Genomic DNA, 13,584 nt, shown 5'->3' on the forward strand with positions numbered 1-13,584 from the left:
TGCTCCCCCCTCAGCCCCCATATCCCGCTGGTTTATTTCACCCCCCTCTTTTTTCACGCTTTTATTTTTATTTCATTTTTTTTCTCCACCTTTTTAGCCATCGCCACCCCTCTGCCCTGCTCCCCGCTGGGGCCCTTCACCTCCCTGCCCTTCTCCCATCCCTCTCCTTCCTTCCCTTCTCTCTGCAGCTGGAGGCCAACCCGCCCCGCATCCCTTCATCCCGGCCCATCCCAGCGCTCCCAGCAGGTGCCTCGCACTGGGGGAGGACGGGCCTTACAGAGGGGACAATCCCCCACCCCTCGGAGCTGTTCCGGGTTTGGGGGGCCCTCGGTGACGGCGCGGGGGGTCCATCTCTCTTTGCAGCTCCGCGCACGGACCCTCACCTATGGAATGGTGCCCTTGGGAACACTGACAGCGGCTCGGGGTCCCTGGGACGCCTCTTTGCTCCCCCCCGCGGGGTGCTGCAGGTATTTCGGGACAGCCCTCCCTGGGCTCTCCTCCCGCCGGGTGCGGATGCCGCAAGGAGCCCGTCGGGTCGTGCCGTGCCAATAAAGCTCTTTCCTCGCGGGTTCCCGCATCCTCTCCTTTGTTCGCGGAGGTTTCTCGCCCGTCTCTTTCCGGCAGCGGAGGCAGGACCCCCCTGAAGGACCCGCTCTCAGGACCAGGTGGGGGATGAATATTAAAATCCGCCCCAAAATAAAAAACCTCAGCCTTTCAATTCGGCAGCACCACGGTCGCCTGTTCGACCCTGGGTGGGCGCCTCCACATCCTGGACCTCCAGGAGAGTCTGAATTGCCAGAGGGCTCCTGTTTAGTGAGTAAAAGGGGAAAAAGAAAGAGCTTTGGGGTGCCTTCTGTCTGGGATCACAGGCGGATCCCTGCCCCGCCGCACTATGCGCCGAGCATCCTCCTGCTGCACCGCCGGCCCCGGCAGCACCCGGCCCTCTCCAGCAGAATGGATTTTCCTCTAAAGCTGCAGCATGGGAAAGAAAAACAAGACCTAAATAACCCCAAATAAATAAACAACCTGTTCATGTCTTGCGAAAACGGCCGGGATGAGGAGACACCATCACTGCGCATCCGAAGGCCGGAGGCCTGGGACCCCTCCGGGGCCCGGCTGCCTCCCTCAGGCTCGGCCCAGGGGGATGGAGAGGAGGGGGCAGGAGGCTCTTATTAATACTAATCCCAAGAAATATTGCTATGCCCTGAATAAATCAGGCTGGGGGTTTCTCAAAGACCTTTGCCCCCTCGAGAGGAGCTGCAGCACGGCCCCTCCTCTTCTGGGTGGACACTTTGGGAAGGGAAATGGAAATGGTGTGGAGGGAGGGGGGGTGGACAGATGCGTTTGATTTTTTCACTGAGGGCTGGAGGAGGAGGTGGCATGATTTTATTCCAGGCACGTCAGCTCCCCCCTCCCTCCCTGTCCCCTCCTTCCTCCCTCCACCCGCAGTCCGATGTAAACATAACGGCTCGAAACCTGCCAGGCTCCATCCCCAGTTGGATTATAGGGGGGAATTAAGCAGCTTGTGAGGAGGTTTGATTAACATAGGGATGCCCCCAAATAACCTTCAGGCGTCTGGCCTCAAGGTCGTGCACTGTAAGGGGCCGGCAGGGCTGGGGACAGGGACCCTCAGGTGATGTGGGGAGAGGGAAGGGATGGATGGAGCAGGGAAGTGGGACGTGCAGATCCTTCCATCTGCGATTTTATGCCATTTTTATTTCTCCTGCCCACGCCCACCCCTGACCGACTCGCTCGCCACTGCAGCACTGCCTGGGCTCTGAGACGCTCTGGCTCCAGCGGGGAGGCGGAATGGTAGATGTGGGAAATTCCTCTATTTCCCTCATTTTCCAGCTCTCCGCTGAGTGTCAGCCCCGTCCAGCTCTGCTCTTCGCCCAGCCATGAAGGATGATGGTCTCCCAGCAGAAAGGTCTTTTCCTCCACATCCCCACAACATCCAGCTCCTTTTTTCCATTTATTTTTACGCCATGTGCCTCCTTGAACCGCAAACCAACATATCCCCCAACAGCAGCAGCCAAAGTGGGCGTTTTATTGGGAAATCTAATCAGATTTCGAGGGGAAAATCCTTTCTTAACATCTCAGCTAAGCAACGAGTTCAATTAAATTGTTTAGACTATAAAAAGGGCAGAGAGTCCCATATTCTTTTTCCTCTCTGCTCTTCCTGGACAGCACCGTCATCTCCACACACCACTCCACTGTCTTCAAAGCCCAAACAAGCCTCAATGACACAGGACTCACATGTCATTCCCCGACATCCCCCCCCGCCTCCCCCCAGCAACAGAGTCACAAATCATCTCAAACACTCTAAATTTAGCCCGGCAGCGAGACCACGAACAGGCATTTCAGTGACATCACTGTTGGAAATTAAGGGGTCAAATAGGGAAGCCGAACGCGGCTCCCTGAGGAGCGGGGACACCCTGAGGAGCCACCCTGTTTCCCCTCTTAAGACATCTCAAAGCAGCCCCTCAAAATGTATTTTTCCCATCACCCAAAATGCCCAGAATTGAGCAGTCAATAGAATAAATCCCATCAGGAGCTGTGCTGAAAAGGCCGCGGGGCTCCAGAGGATCAGCGCTGCTGGGATGCGCAGCGTGACCGGGAGAGGAGGAACCAAAGGAGCAAAGCCCGTGAGCTTTCCCCGGAGCAGAGGCTGAGAGAGAGGCAATTCCTGCCACCTCGGGGCTGGAAGGCGTGTCCAGCGTTCCCTGCTGGTTGGTGGTGATGGAGGATACACCGTTTCCATGGTACTTGCACAGTTGTGTGTGTGTTCGGTCCCCAGTCTCTGTGATTACGGGATGGTGGTGATGCTGTGGGATCCCAGGACCTGCAATGCTCCCTGTGTGCTTTGCCCAGAGCCAAAAACCACTGCACATTGGGAAAAGGGAGCTGAGTCCTGAGGTGGGAATGGGGCTATTTTGAAGCAAGAGGTCCTGTGTTCCAGAGGATGAGGAAAGAAGAGGGCTTCCCATGGCTCCCATTGCACTGCAGTTGGAGGGCCAGATCCTGACCTCAATGAGGTCAGATGGATTCTTAGACTTATACAACCCCAGAATGCTTTGGGTTTTAATGGCCTTAAATCTCACCTAGTTCCAGCCCCCTGCCATGGCAAGGGACACCTTCCCAGGTTGCCCCAAGCCCCATCCATCCTGGCCTTGGACACTCCCAGGGATGGGGTGTACCATTCTAGGGATGGGACTACAGTTTAATAAGAGGATCTTAAGAGGCATGGAGCATTCAGACACTACCTGGACCCTCATCCAAGGGAGTCATGGTGACATAATGCCCAGTGAAATCACAGTTCTTTAATCATTACCAATGCCAGGAGAGATTTGAGTGGTAGCATTCACTCATGTGAACCTACAGATTGTGATACAATAACACACCTATGCTGGCCCCAGGAACCCTTATCCATAAAATGTCCATCCTACTGTTCAGTGGAAACATCCTCATTTTAGGACTTGAACCTGTCCCAGCACTAAAAACCACATTAGCAGGAGTCCAGACCCTTCCTGCCCTGCACTGTGTGTTCAAGTGAGAAAGCTGCACTGAGTCTCTCTCAGGGAGTTTTGGGATTGTTTAAGCCAAAATGCAGGATAACAAGAGGACAAAATGCCCCAGTGGTTGGTCACTGGAGGTTACCAGCAGCACAATCTGTCCCCGAACCCAAAGCAAGGCCTGAGCAGCCTGGCTAGAGGATTTACCCCCTCTTGCTGTCTCTCTCCTGAGCATATTTAAGGAGCTGGGAACAGTCTGGAGGCTCAGTGGAGAACACTCCTCCTACCCTTTGCAGTATTTTAAGCAGGGTCCAGTCCTCAGCAAGTGTTTTCCAAGTGCCCCAATCACTCTTCAGCAGCCTTTAGGTTTGGGAAGTAGAGGAGTTGCAGGAATGGGATTCACCCTGCCAAATCTCAGCTGCCCAAAGATCCTCTCGTACTTGAGAATCCCATTGTGTGATGCCTGTTGTCTCCAAAACAAACCATTCCCTGGACACTCCCATCTCTCTGCCAACCCAGGAAATAGTTCAGCAGGCCAAGATTATAAAATCATACAACCCCAGAATCCCATGGTTTGGGTTAGAAGGGACTATTAAAGATCACCTAGAACAGGGAAACTTTCCACTATCCCAGGTTGCTCCAGGGCCCCAACCAACCTGGCCTTGGACACTTCCAGGGATAGGGCAGCCACAGCTTCTCTGGACAACCTGTGCCAGGGCCTCCCTACCCTCACAGCCAAGAAATCCTTCCCAATATCCCATCTAACCCTGCCCTCTGACAGTGGGAAGCCATTCCCCCTTGTCCTGTCCTTCCAGGCCCTTATCCCAAGTCCCTCTCCATCTCTCCTGGAGCCCCTTTAGGCACTGGAAGGAGCTCCAAGGTCTCCCTGGAGCCTTCTCCTCTCCAGACTGAACAATAAATCACTGCTCATGGGGCCATAACCTCTTGTAAAGTCCCTCAAGAGAGGTTGAGATTATACTTTTGGGGATCTATTGCTCACAGCACCTAGATCCTTTGGTAGTCACTGATCCTTCACTTCTACTGTGGTTTCTGGCAGCACAAAAAGTCTGGAAAACACTGTCTCTGCCTTTTGAATTTTGTGTTCACTTTGCCCTAGTGGTGAGAAATTAAAGATAAACCAACAAGCCAATCACCCCTGCAGCATCAGTTCCTCCTAGAGGCACAAAATATGACATGATGGGTGAGAGAGAGGAGATTGGGGATGGAGAACCAACATCCATCAGTGCCTAAATCTGATACAAATCGCCCCGGCCAAGGCAGGGTACGAGGAATTCTCCGTCTCGGATGCGCACGGTGGCAATTTTATGAACGCTGGCTCATTTTCATGGAGATTTTTTGCCTTTCAACCCGAGTGTTTCCGTGTGGCAGCAGCTGTGGAGATGAGCTAATGCGGAGCTCAGTCATTTCCCTGCTGAAACACGGGTCTTCCTCCGCAGCCGCAGCCGCTCCGATAAATATCTCACGCAGGGAAAGACAAAAGTAATGCCTGTGCACGTGTAATTTTCAATGTCAATGTGTTCGGTGATGAGTCGGAATCATAAAAGTTATTTCATTTATTACAATCATACATAAAGCCTCTTAGAGCTGCAGACTTGGAATAGGCAATTATGCCCATAGGTTAATAACACACAGCGATTTGACTGACAACTGGAATTAGATTTAAACACGGCAGAGTGGCATGCTAAAGGCACTTTATTAAAACTGTGGCTGGGGATTTGTTCAAAATACCAGTTGCATACCTTTCCTGGTGAAATATTTATAGATAGCACTATATTGTGGCCTGGTATATTGCTTTTTCTCCTCCTTTCCCCCACTGCTTTGAGCTCTGCTGGATAGCGAGGAATTTATCTGGTCAGATTTTCCTGGAGAGAGGGCAAATGCCCCGGGGTTGCTCAACGTGGGGTGATGTGATGGGATGTGATAGGCAGTGGGAATGGGCCATATAGCAGGGATTAACTCTGTACCTGAATTTACCTCTCCATCCTCTCTCCTTATCACTCCCCAGTGAAGCATCCTCTTAACATTGCCCTCGTTATCCCAGAGTTAATGATCCCAATATCTCAGACAAAACCAGGGTCAGCTGCTGATACAGTCAGTAAAAGAGATGTTGTTTGATTCATTTGATATTGTGACTTTTTCTTGTCCTGCTACTAGGAAGGTTTCTCCTTTTGAGCTTAGTTCATCACGGGGATGGGTTCCCTGCAGCCAGGATGGAGTCCCTGCTCCAGGGGGATTTTAATACTGAGGAAAACAAAAAGTGTGTCAGGAATGACAGTAGAAAATACTTGATCCCACCTCAGAACAAGGGCATGGGTTAGAGCCCAGCATTTCCCATCATTCTTGGAAAAAACACTAAATTACTTTAAAAAAATAGCTAAGGACCAGCTGGGGCTGGACCAAGTGACATCCAAAGTTCTTGTTCCAACCTGACATTAGTCCATGAATCCAGCTGACCTGTAAATCAGGATTAAAATCCCAAAGGCTCTTTGTGTACCACTGCCATCACTGGCAGCCAATGGAGAAGACAGGTTACAGCTGAAATGCCCTTAACATTAACTCCTAATTCCTGTCTCTTGCTTTTTTGCCTCATTTGCATGATGTTGAAAATATCTGTATAATAAGAGCTGTCTTTCAGCCTATTCCAACCCAGCATCCATCCATGAGCCAGGGGTTAAAATCCAGGTGCACTGTATTGGATTAAAGGATTTCTCTTAAAATTAGCAAGACCAAAATCAGCAAAACAGAGTGTATCATCCAGATCTCCAGATTCCCATTCTTCTAGAGCAAAACCTAATGGCATAAAATCAGAGATTAAGCAAAAATTATCTTTCTTAGTTTCAAGGAAAGGGAATTTGGGGTGAACTCAGCTGAAAAAGGAGCTTGAATCCACATTCCATCATCATTCCCTGCCTGGCTGAGCAGTGTATTCCAGACCAGCAGCCAAGCTCTAGTAGAAGATGTCCCTGCTCACCGCAGGGGGTTGGATTAGATGACCTTTAAAGGTCCCTTCTGACCCAAACCATTCTGTGATTCTATGATCCATGGACCAGAGGTCTCCAGTGACCCCTGATCCCCAGGATCGGGAGTAGGCTCCAGCAAAGCTCTAGCTCCAGATTTTGATCCTACAGACCTCTCCTTCCAACCTGGGGTGCCAAACCCCTAATTTCAAAGCCCTTATTGCCCAACAATTTAAATAAAATGAAGTCTGAGAGCACCACCTATAAAAAAATCATGGCGGTGCTCCTCTTGCATTAAATATGAAGGCTCAGAGCCTTCCTGTGATGCCAGGGCAGGCAGGAGAGCAGCTCCCTGGGCTGGGATTACCTGGCAGAAGCCCTGGCACTGCGACCTTTCCCCAAAGATCAGCCTGTTGAGCAGCTCCCCGCAGGGTTGGCAGTGCCCATGGCAGAGGTGGCACCGTCCCCACACACACAAACACTCTCACACGCTTCCCCAGCAGCTTTTTCCAGCAGATTTGTTCAGTGCCAGTGCCAATGGCAGCTTTGGAGAGAGGAGAAGGTGCCAAGAGATGAATTAACCAGAGGCGTGTGCGGGGGCACACGGTGGGCACCGGCTCAATCCCAGGGCAACTCGCTTTGTTGAAATGCCCATGGGAGAACAGACCTTCTTTTTTTTTCTCTTTTTTTTATTTTTTCTGATGCCCTAAAAGATTTATAGCAATCTTTGTCAGGTTCTCCCTCCTATCACCAATAAAACTCCTCCTGGCACAACTTCAGCCCAGGATCAGTTTTTCAAGCATGGCAGAGAAGACCTTGGTGATTTAGAGCAAACATCCAGTCCTTGGCTGAAGCCCAGTCCAAAGGCAGGGAGGTATCTTAGTGTTTCAAGGCATGGAAAGGAGGTGCATATGTGAAACCCACAGGCTGGTGACATGAAGGATCAGGGCTGACAGGGCCTGATTGAGCCCAGCCAACATTTGCCCTCTCATCTCGATCCCAAGCAGACAAATCCTGGAGCGTTGGGCGTAGGTGATTTGTCACCCTTTCAAAGAGATCCTTATGTCACCAGCTCATGTAATTCTACCATTCATCTCATTTTATGAAGGCATGAATATCTGTAGGAAAACATATACATACCTACATGTTGTTTTTCTTACAGCCCCAGGCCCAAATGGGCAAAACCCATTTTTTAAAAACCCCAACCTTCAAAATGTCTGAGGCATCAGCTGAGTTTACTTGAGCAGCTAAAAAACCAGAAGGCAAATTCAAAGCACATTAGAAAGAGGACTAAAAATACAATCAAGAAATCGGAACCAATTTTTTGATCTGGGGGTTTCTTGCTGTGATTTCTGGGCATTTGGGGTTGGAGATAATGGAACCGGGAGCGGAGGGCGGCGTGGTTTTATTTCAGGATCAATATCAGGGTGGAGCAAATGGTGTATTTATCTGCCAGCACACACAAGGCTTAAAAGATGTAATTGTGCCTTGTTTTACACTAATGCAGCTCTGTGGCACCACCAGAGAGTACCAGAGTACCCAAAATGTGCTTGTTTTCCAGTCCTCCCTTGGTTTTTGTTGTCTTTCCAGTCCATCCTGGTCTTTACCCCATCCTGCACAGAGGTTTTATGGATTATTTTGGGGATGCCCAAATCGGCCTCACTTGTCCCTCAGGGTAAAAAAAGGAACCAACATCATCTTGTAGGAGTTCCCACTATGAAATAAAGTCTTTATGGATGATCTTAATTGGGGGGAGACTTCAAGGACATACCCAGACCAGCAGAGACATCCAGGAGCAGTAATTGCACAAGTAGATGAGATTCCCAGGGAGACCCAGCCCAGGCCCACGGACATGAAACCACAATTGTCATCTGTGATGAACAACAGAGAGGGGAACGTACAGGAAACAGCAATTAAACCATTAAAGCCTTGGGCAGCTTCCCAGTGACCAGCAGCCTTTAGCTATATAAATATCTCACATGGCATGAAAGGAACTGTTCTCTACCCATTGTGTGTCCCCAGTGACCTTCAAGAGGGACAGATGGGGGGGGGATTGTCACTAGACACATCAACCTGGGGTATTCTGCTCTATCTGAGGAGTGACATATCTAGAAGGGGATTTGGTTCCCTTCCAAAGGGATCTCCTGCTCCCCTCAGCAGTCCCAGTGCAAGTTGAAATTATCCTACAGCCTAATTACTGCCCAGATCTGCCGCCTATAAATAAATACTCGGTCCTGGTGTAGGGAAATGACTGACCTGCTGTCGATGCTGGGTGGTACCAACATCACTGGAGATGGGGAGCATGAAGGGAGGCAAAGGGGTTCCTTGGTGGTAAATGTGCTGCTATTAACATATTTCAGTGTTGAGAGAGAGGTTTCCATAGCTAATCTGGATATGTTCATGTTTTGTATCACACCCTGAGCCTCAGCTCATTCCAGTCTGGAGCAGATATAACACCTCCTATAATATACTCCACCATAAATAGCATAGAATCATGGAATGGTTTGATTGGAAGGGACCTTAAAGCCCATCCAGTTCCAACCACTGCCATGGGCAGGGACACCTTCCACTAGCCCAGGTTGCTCCAAGCCCCAACCAACCTGGCCTTGGACACTTTCAGGGGCAGCCACAGCTTCTCTTGACACCATGTGCCAGGGCCTGCCCACCCTCACAGCCAAGAAATCCTTCCCAATATCCCATCTATCTCTGCCCTCTGGCAGTGGGAAGCCATTCTCCTTTGTCCTGTCCTCCCAGGCCCTTGTCCAAAGTCCCTCTCCAGCTCTCCTGGAGACCCTTTAGGCACTAGAAGGGGCTCTAAGGTCTCTCTGGAGCCTTTTCTTCTCCAGGTGAACACCCCCAGCTGTCCCAACCTGTCTCCAGAGCAGAGGGGCTCCAGCCCTCGGAGCATCTCCATGGCCTCCTCTGGACTCGCTCCAGCAGCTCCACGTCCTTGTGCTGTTGTTCCCCATGGCTGGAGGCAGCTCTGCAGGTGGGGTCTCACCTGAGGGGGCAGAGGGACAGAATCCCCCCCTCCCCTGCTGCCCACGCTGTGGGATGAGCCCAGGACACGGGGGGTTTCTGGACTGGGAGTGCACATGGCCAGGGCATGTCCAGCTTCAGAGGTGTCTCCAGAGGCTCTGCAAGGACAGGCTCACTCTGTGCAGGTACCATCATAACCTCAGCTCCTGGATTCAAGGAATTCTCTGGTTTTCTCTTTTAAAGTTTCCAGTCAGCACCATAGCAGGGAAGGGCTGGGAGATGCAAGAGAGGCTCCACAAGCAGCAGCAGAAGGGAAATCCAAACTCCTTCTTGTACAGACAATAAAAAGCAGTTCCCGTGCAGGGATGACAGAGTCAGCACAGGCATGGGACTGTTCCCAAGGGACAATTTGGATGAAACTATCTTGTTAGGAGAGGAGATGGGTGACTTTTTTTCAAATCTTTTTGTTCCCTGCAGCAACAGACACCTGAGCACAGTTCTGTGCCGGTGCCTGGGAATCAGCAAGCAACAACTGGGAAATTTTCAAGTTTATTTTAACAGTCAAGCTGCAAAATATCTCGAGGAGTGCTGAAAAATTTGGTCAGTAATTACGAATTGTTGTCCTTTATTTAGCAAAAGGAACAGCCCTGAGACTGAGATTGGAATGAAAATAACCCAGGGAAGATCGATGATCGTAAAAAAATAGCGATAACCAAAGTTTTCAGCAGGCAGAAATCATTCTTGGCATTTATCAGCGTGGCCACATTTGCTGCTTGTTGGGAGAGGAGTTTTGGGCATAGATACCAAGACTGATTGCCCCATTCAGTCTGAATGGGTTTTGTTAAAACCATCGACAGAAGGTTTAGAGATGTTTGCATTTAAATGGTCATCCTGGGGGTTCCAAGCCGTTCCTGCTTTGACAGGTCTGGATCTATGACTCTGTGAGATGAGCAATACTGTACTCACCTCTGGGGGACCCAGACTGGTATAGTCATACCAGGGAGTGTCAGATGTGCTGTTCTGGGGGTACCCAAGCAGGAGGAGATGCTGCCCTGCACCCCTGCAGGATCTGTGTCCTCCAACACCTACAAAACATCTCCCAGTTGGAGAGAAAAACCCACCTCTGTTTTTTTCCAACAGAAACCCCTGCCTATAAACTGTTTGTACCAGATTTGGTGGTTTAACCCTGAGAATGGCTCTACAGTCCTGTTGGCTGAGCTCCACGGTGATGGAGAAGTAGGGAACTCGCTGGGAGTCCTGCAGCACCTTTCCCTCCCCACCAGCCATGGAGGATTTCACTGCAATTCCTCCTGCTGCAAGGAGTGATGCTGCAGCAAACAGAGTGTCTGCAGGATGATGAAACGCAGAGGAACTGTAATGAGATTTCAAGTGAAGCCAGCTTTTCCCCTGGCATGTCTGGTCTGGATAAATCCAAATCGTTCGCAGGGCAAAGCCCACGTGAAGGAGGAGCGCCCTTGACCAGACGTACTGAGAGCCCCAGACAGGAAGCCTGACGCAGCTCTTCCCATTCACACCCCTCCCTGCGGATCAGGAGGACAAATCCTGCATTGCAAATAGCTCATCTCAGTCAAGGAACAGCAGGAATCTCATTGATGTGGCCAAATCCCACACAACGCAGCCAGGGCACGCCACAAGGGCAGTGTGTGCTGAGTGGGGCCGAAAGAACCACCAACCTCTGGCAGAGGATCTGATTTTGGTTCTTCTGACCATTCCTGAGCAGAGATTAGCTGGAATGTGCAGTGCATCCCTCAGCATTCCAGAGCAGCAGCCACTAGAGGGGGGTTCAGGGCTGCACAGTCACAAGCTCAGTCCAAGAGCGGGACTCGGAAAATCCCCGCAGCCTTTGGGAAGAAGGAGCAACTCAAAACTCTGTGAGAAGAAAGACTTGGAGAAGGATGGAAGCAAGTGATGCGCAGAGGAATCCACACCAAAATGCCTGTGTGTGGTTCCCCATTGTGCTGTCTCAGAGCAATCCATCCATTTGTTAAATATTCATGTGGAAGTGATACCCTTCTTACAGCTCCGAGAGGCTGCACAGCTGGAAGGAGGCAGCACAAGGAGAAGAAATGGCCAAATTTTTTTCCAGTCAGAGAAACACAGTGACAATTTGCTGGTTTTAAAGTAAGCTGCCATAAATATCTGTGGCTACACCCCTGTAGTCCAGCTTTTTACTTTTTATGGGAAAACAAATCTCATCAGTGGAGAGTTGAAAGGGAAGCCACATGTTCAGGATGCTAAAGCTGCAGGGGTGGCTGATGGACATATCTAACATCTCAATTAGTCACTTCTGAGGTCTCTTTGGTGTCCTGAACCCATCCTGTCCCTGACTGACCTGCCCCATGCAATTTCCATCACTTCAAAGTGGGCTTATAAGCAAGATAGGGACAAAATTTTATTAGGGTTTGTTGCCATAGGACAGGAGTGGTGGTTTTAAACTAAAAGAGATTGATTTAAACTAGATATAAGGAAGACATTTTTTATGATGAGGGTGGTGAGGCACAGACACAGGATTCCCAGAGGGGCAGTAGATGCCCCAAACATTCAGGGTCAGGTTGAATGAAACTTTGAGCAACCTGATCTTCTTGAAGATGTCCCTGCCCATTGCAGGGGGTTGGAGTAGATGAATTTTAAAGGTCATTTTCAACCCAAACTGTTCTGTGATTCTGTGATCACACAACATCTGGGTGCCAGCAAAGAGCTGGACCTACAAGTGCCTCATTTTGCTCATGCTGATGAAAATCCATCCATCCCTAAATGCCTCCCTGTGAGCCAGATGTGCTCATGTAGAGACCAGCTCTGTCCATCTCCCATCTTTTTGTCTGCCCATGTGTGTCTGCAAAGCTGTGGCAGTCCTGGGGTTGCTCTGGGCTGGGAAGGGAAGGATGGGGTTTTCCCAGGTGGAATAGTTGCTGCAGGACAAAATGGTACCCAAGCATCCACACCATGGTACCCTCGTGGTGGTGGTGCTGCTGCTGGTTGCTACATGGATTGAGGTTGCTTAGCAACTTCTCAGCACTGGAGAGGCAACGTGGGAGCTGGAGAATGGAAGGGACGTTGCTACTGTTGTTTTTGGGGCCATACATTGAGTTATTCCAGAGCACCCAGACCTTGCTCACAAAAGATCTGTGACACTTATTATAGAATCATGGAATTTTTAAGGTTGGAAAAACCCTCTAAGATCATCCAGTCCAACTCTTAACCCAGCACTACCCAGTCCACCACTAAACCGTATCCCCAAGTGCCACATCCATGCGCTCTTTGAACACTTCCAGGGATGATGATTCCACCACTTCCTGGGCAGCCTGTTCCAATGCCTGACCACTCTGTCAGTGAAGAAATTTTTTCAGTGATGTGACAGCACACCCAGTCTTGTAGGATGCCCTGGTGCCCAAAAAACCACAAGGAAACACCCTGCTCTGCTTTGGCACCTGCATCCAGTGATGCTCCACTGTGGGAGCTCAGCTACATTCCTTGATTATCCCATGGGGCAGTAGCCCAAGCCCAGCTGGTCCCAAACACACCAGCTCTGGACACACATGCCATGAGGGTACAATCCAAGGTCAGCCAAGAGATTAGGTCCTGGGACATCCCCAGGACCAGTGGGACAGGAAAGCCCAGCTCCAGCTGGAGAGCCATGGTTGGGAAGTACTGCTGGCAACTCCACTACCAGAGCAGTACCTGGATAAATGAACATATCTAGAGAGGCAATCCTCTAAATCACTTACAACCACTCTTAAAAAATAGTCTGTACAGCTTTGTTGGGCTGGATTATGGTTTTGCCAAGCAAATCTGGATTTCCTTCAGTTGTTCCTGGAGAGCTCTGCTGCTGTGACCTGTTACAAGGACACAGGCAGGGAAAACTCTCAATACAGCCCGAACAGTTCCAAACATGACGTCTCCATGTCCAAGAAAATGCTCAGCTGAGAATGTTGTCCAAGTGCTCCACAGCCTGGGTTTTTCCAGTTTTTTGCTTGAATGTTGAAAAATCCTCCTGTTTTTTCCCTCCCTGCAGAAGGTACCTCCCACTTTCCCAACTCCCTGAAGTCTGTACATGGAAATCCCATTTCCAGACTGGGAAGCAGGATCCTATACAC

General features: G+C 50.1%; 1 long non-coding RNA gene across 1 annotated transcript in view; it reads left to right on the forward strand.

Annotated features, from left to right (window-relative positions):
* LOC113974579 overlaps window positions 1–577 on the forward strand; it is a 1,020-nt gene extending 443 nt beyond the window's left edge. Inside the window, exon 2 of the long non-coding RNA XR_003536582.1 lies at window positions 364–577. This is a non-coding gene — a long non-coding RNA (uncharacterized LOC113974579). The remainder of the gene's footprint in view (window positions 1–363) is intronic.
* The last annotated feature ends 13,007 nt before the right edge of the window (window positions 578–13,584 follow it).

The sequence above is a fragment of the Neopelma chrysocephalum genome, unplaced genomic scaffold (genome assembly GCF_003984885.1).
Source record: "Neopelma chrysocephalum unplaced genomic scaffold, ASM398488v2 Primary Assembly neopelma1_123, whole genome shotgun sequence".
Classification (NCBI taxonomy): Eukaryota; Metazoa; Chordata; class Aves; order Passeriformes; family Pipridae; genus Neopelma; species Neopelma chrysocephalum.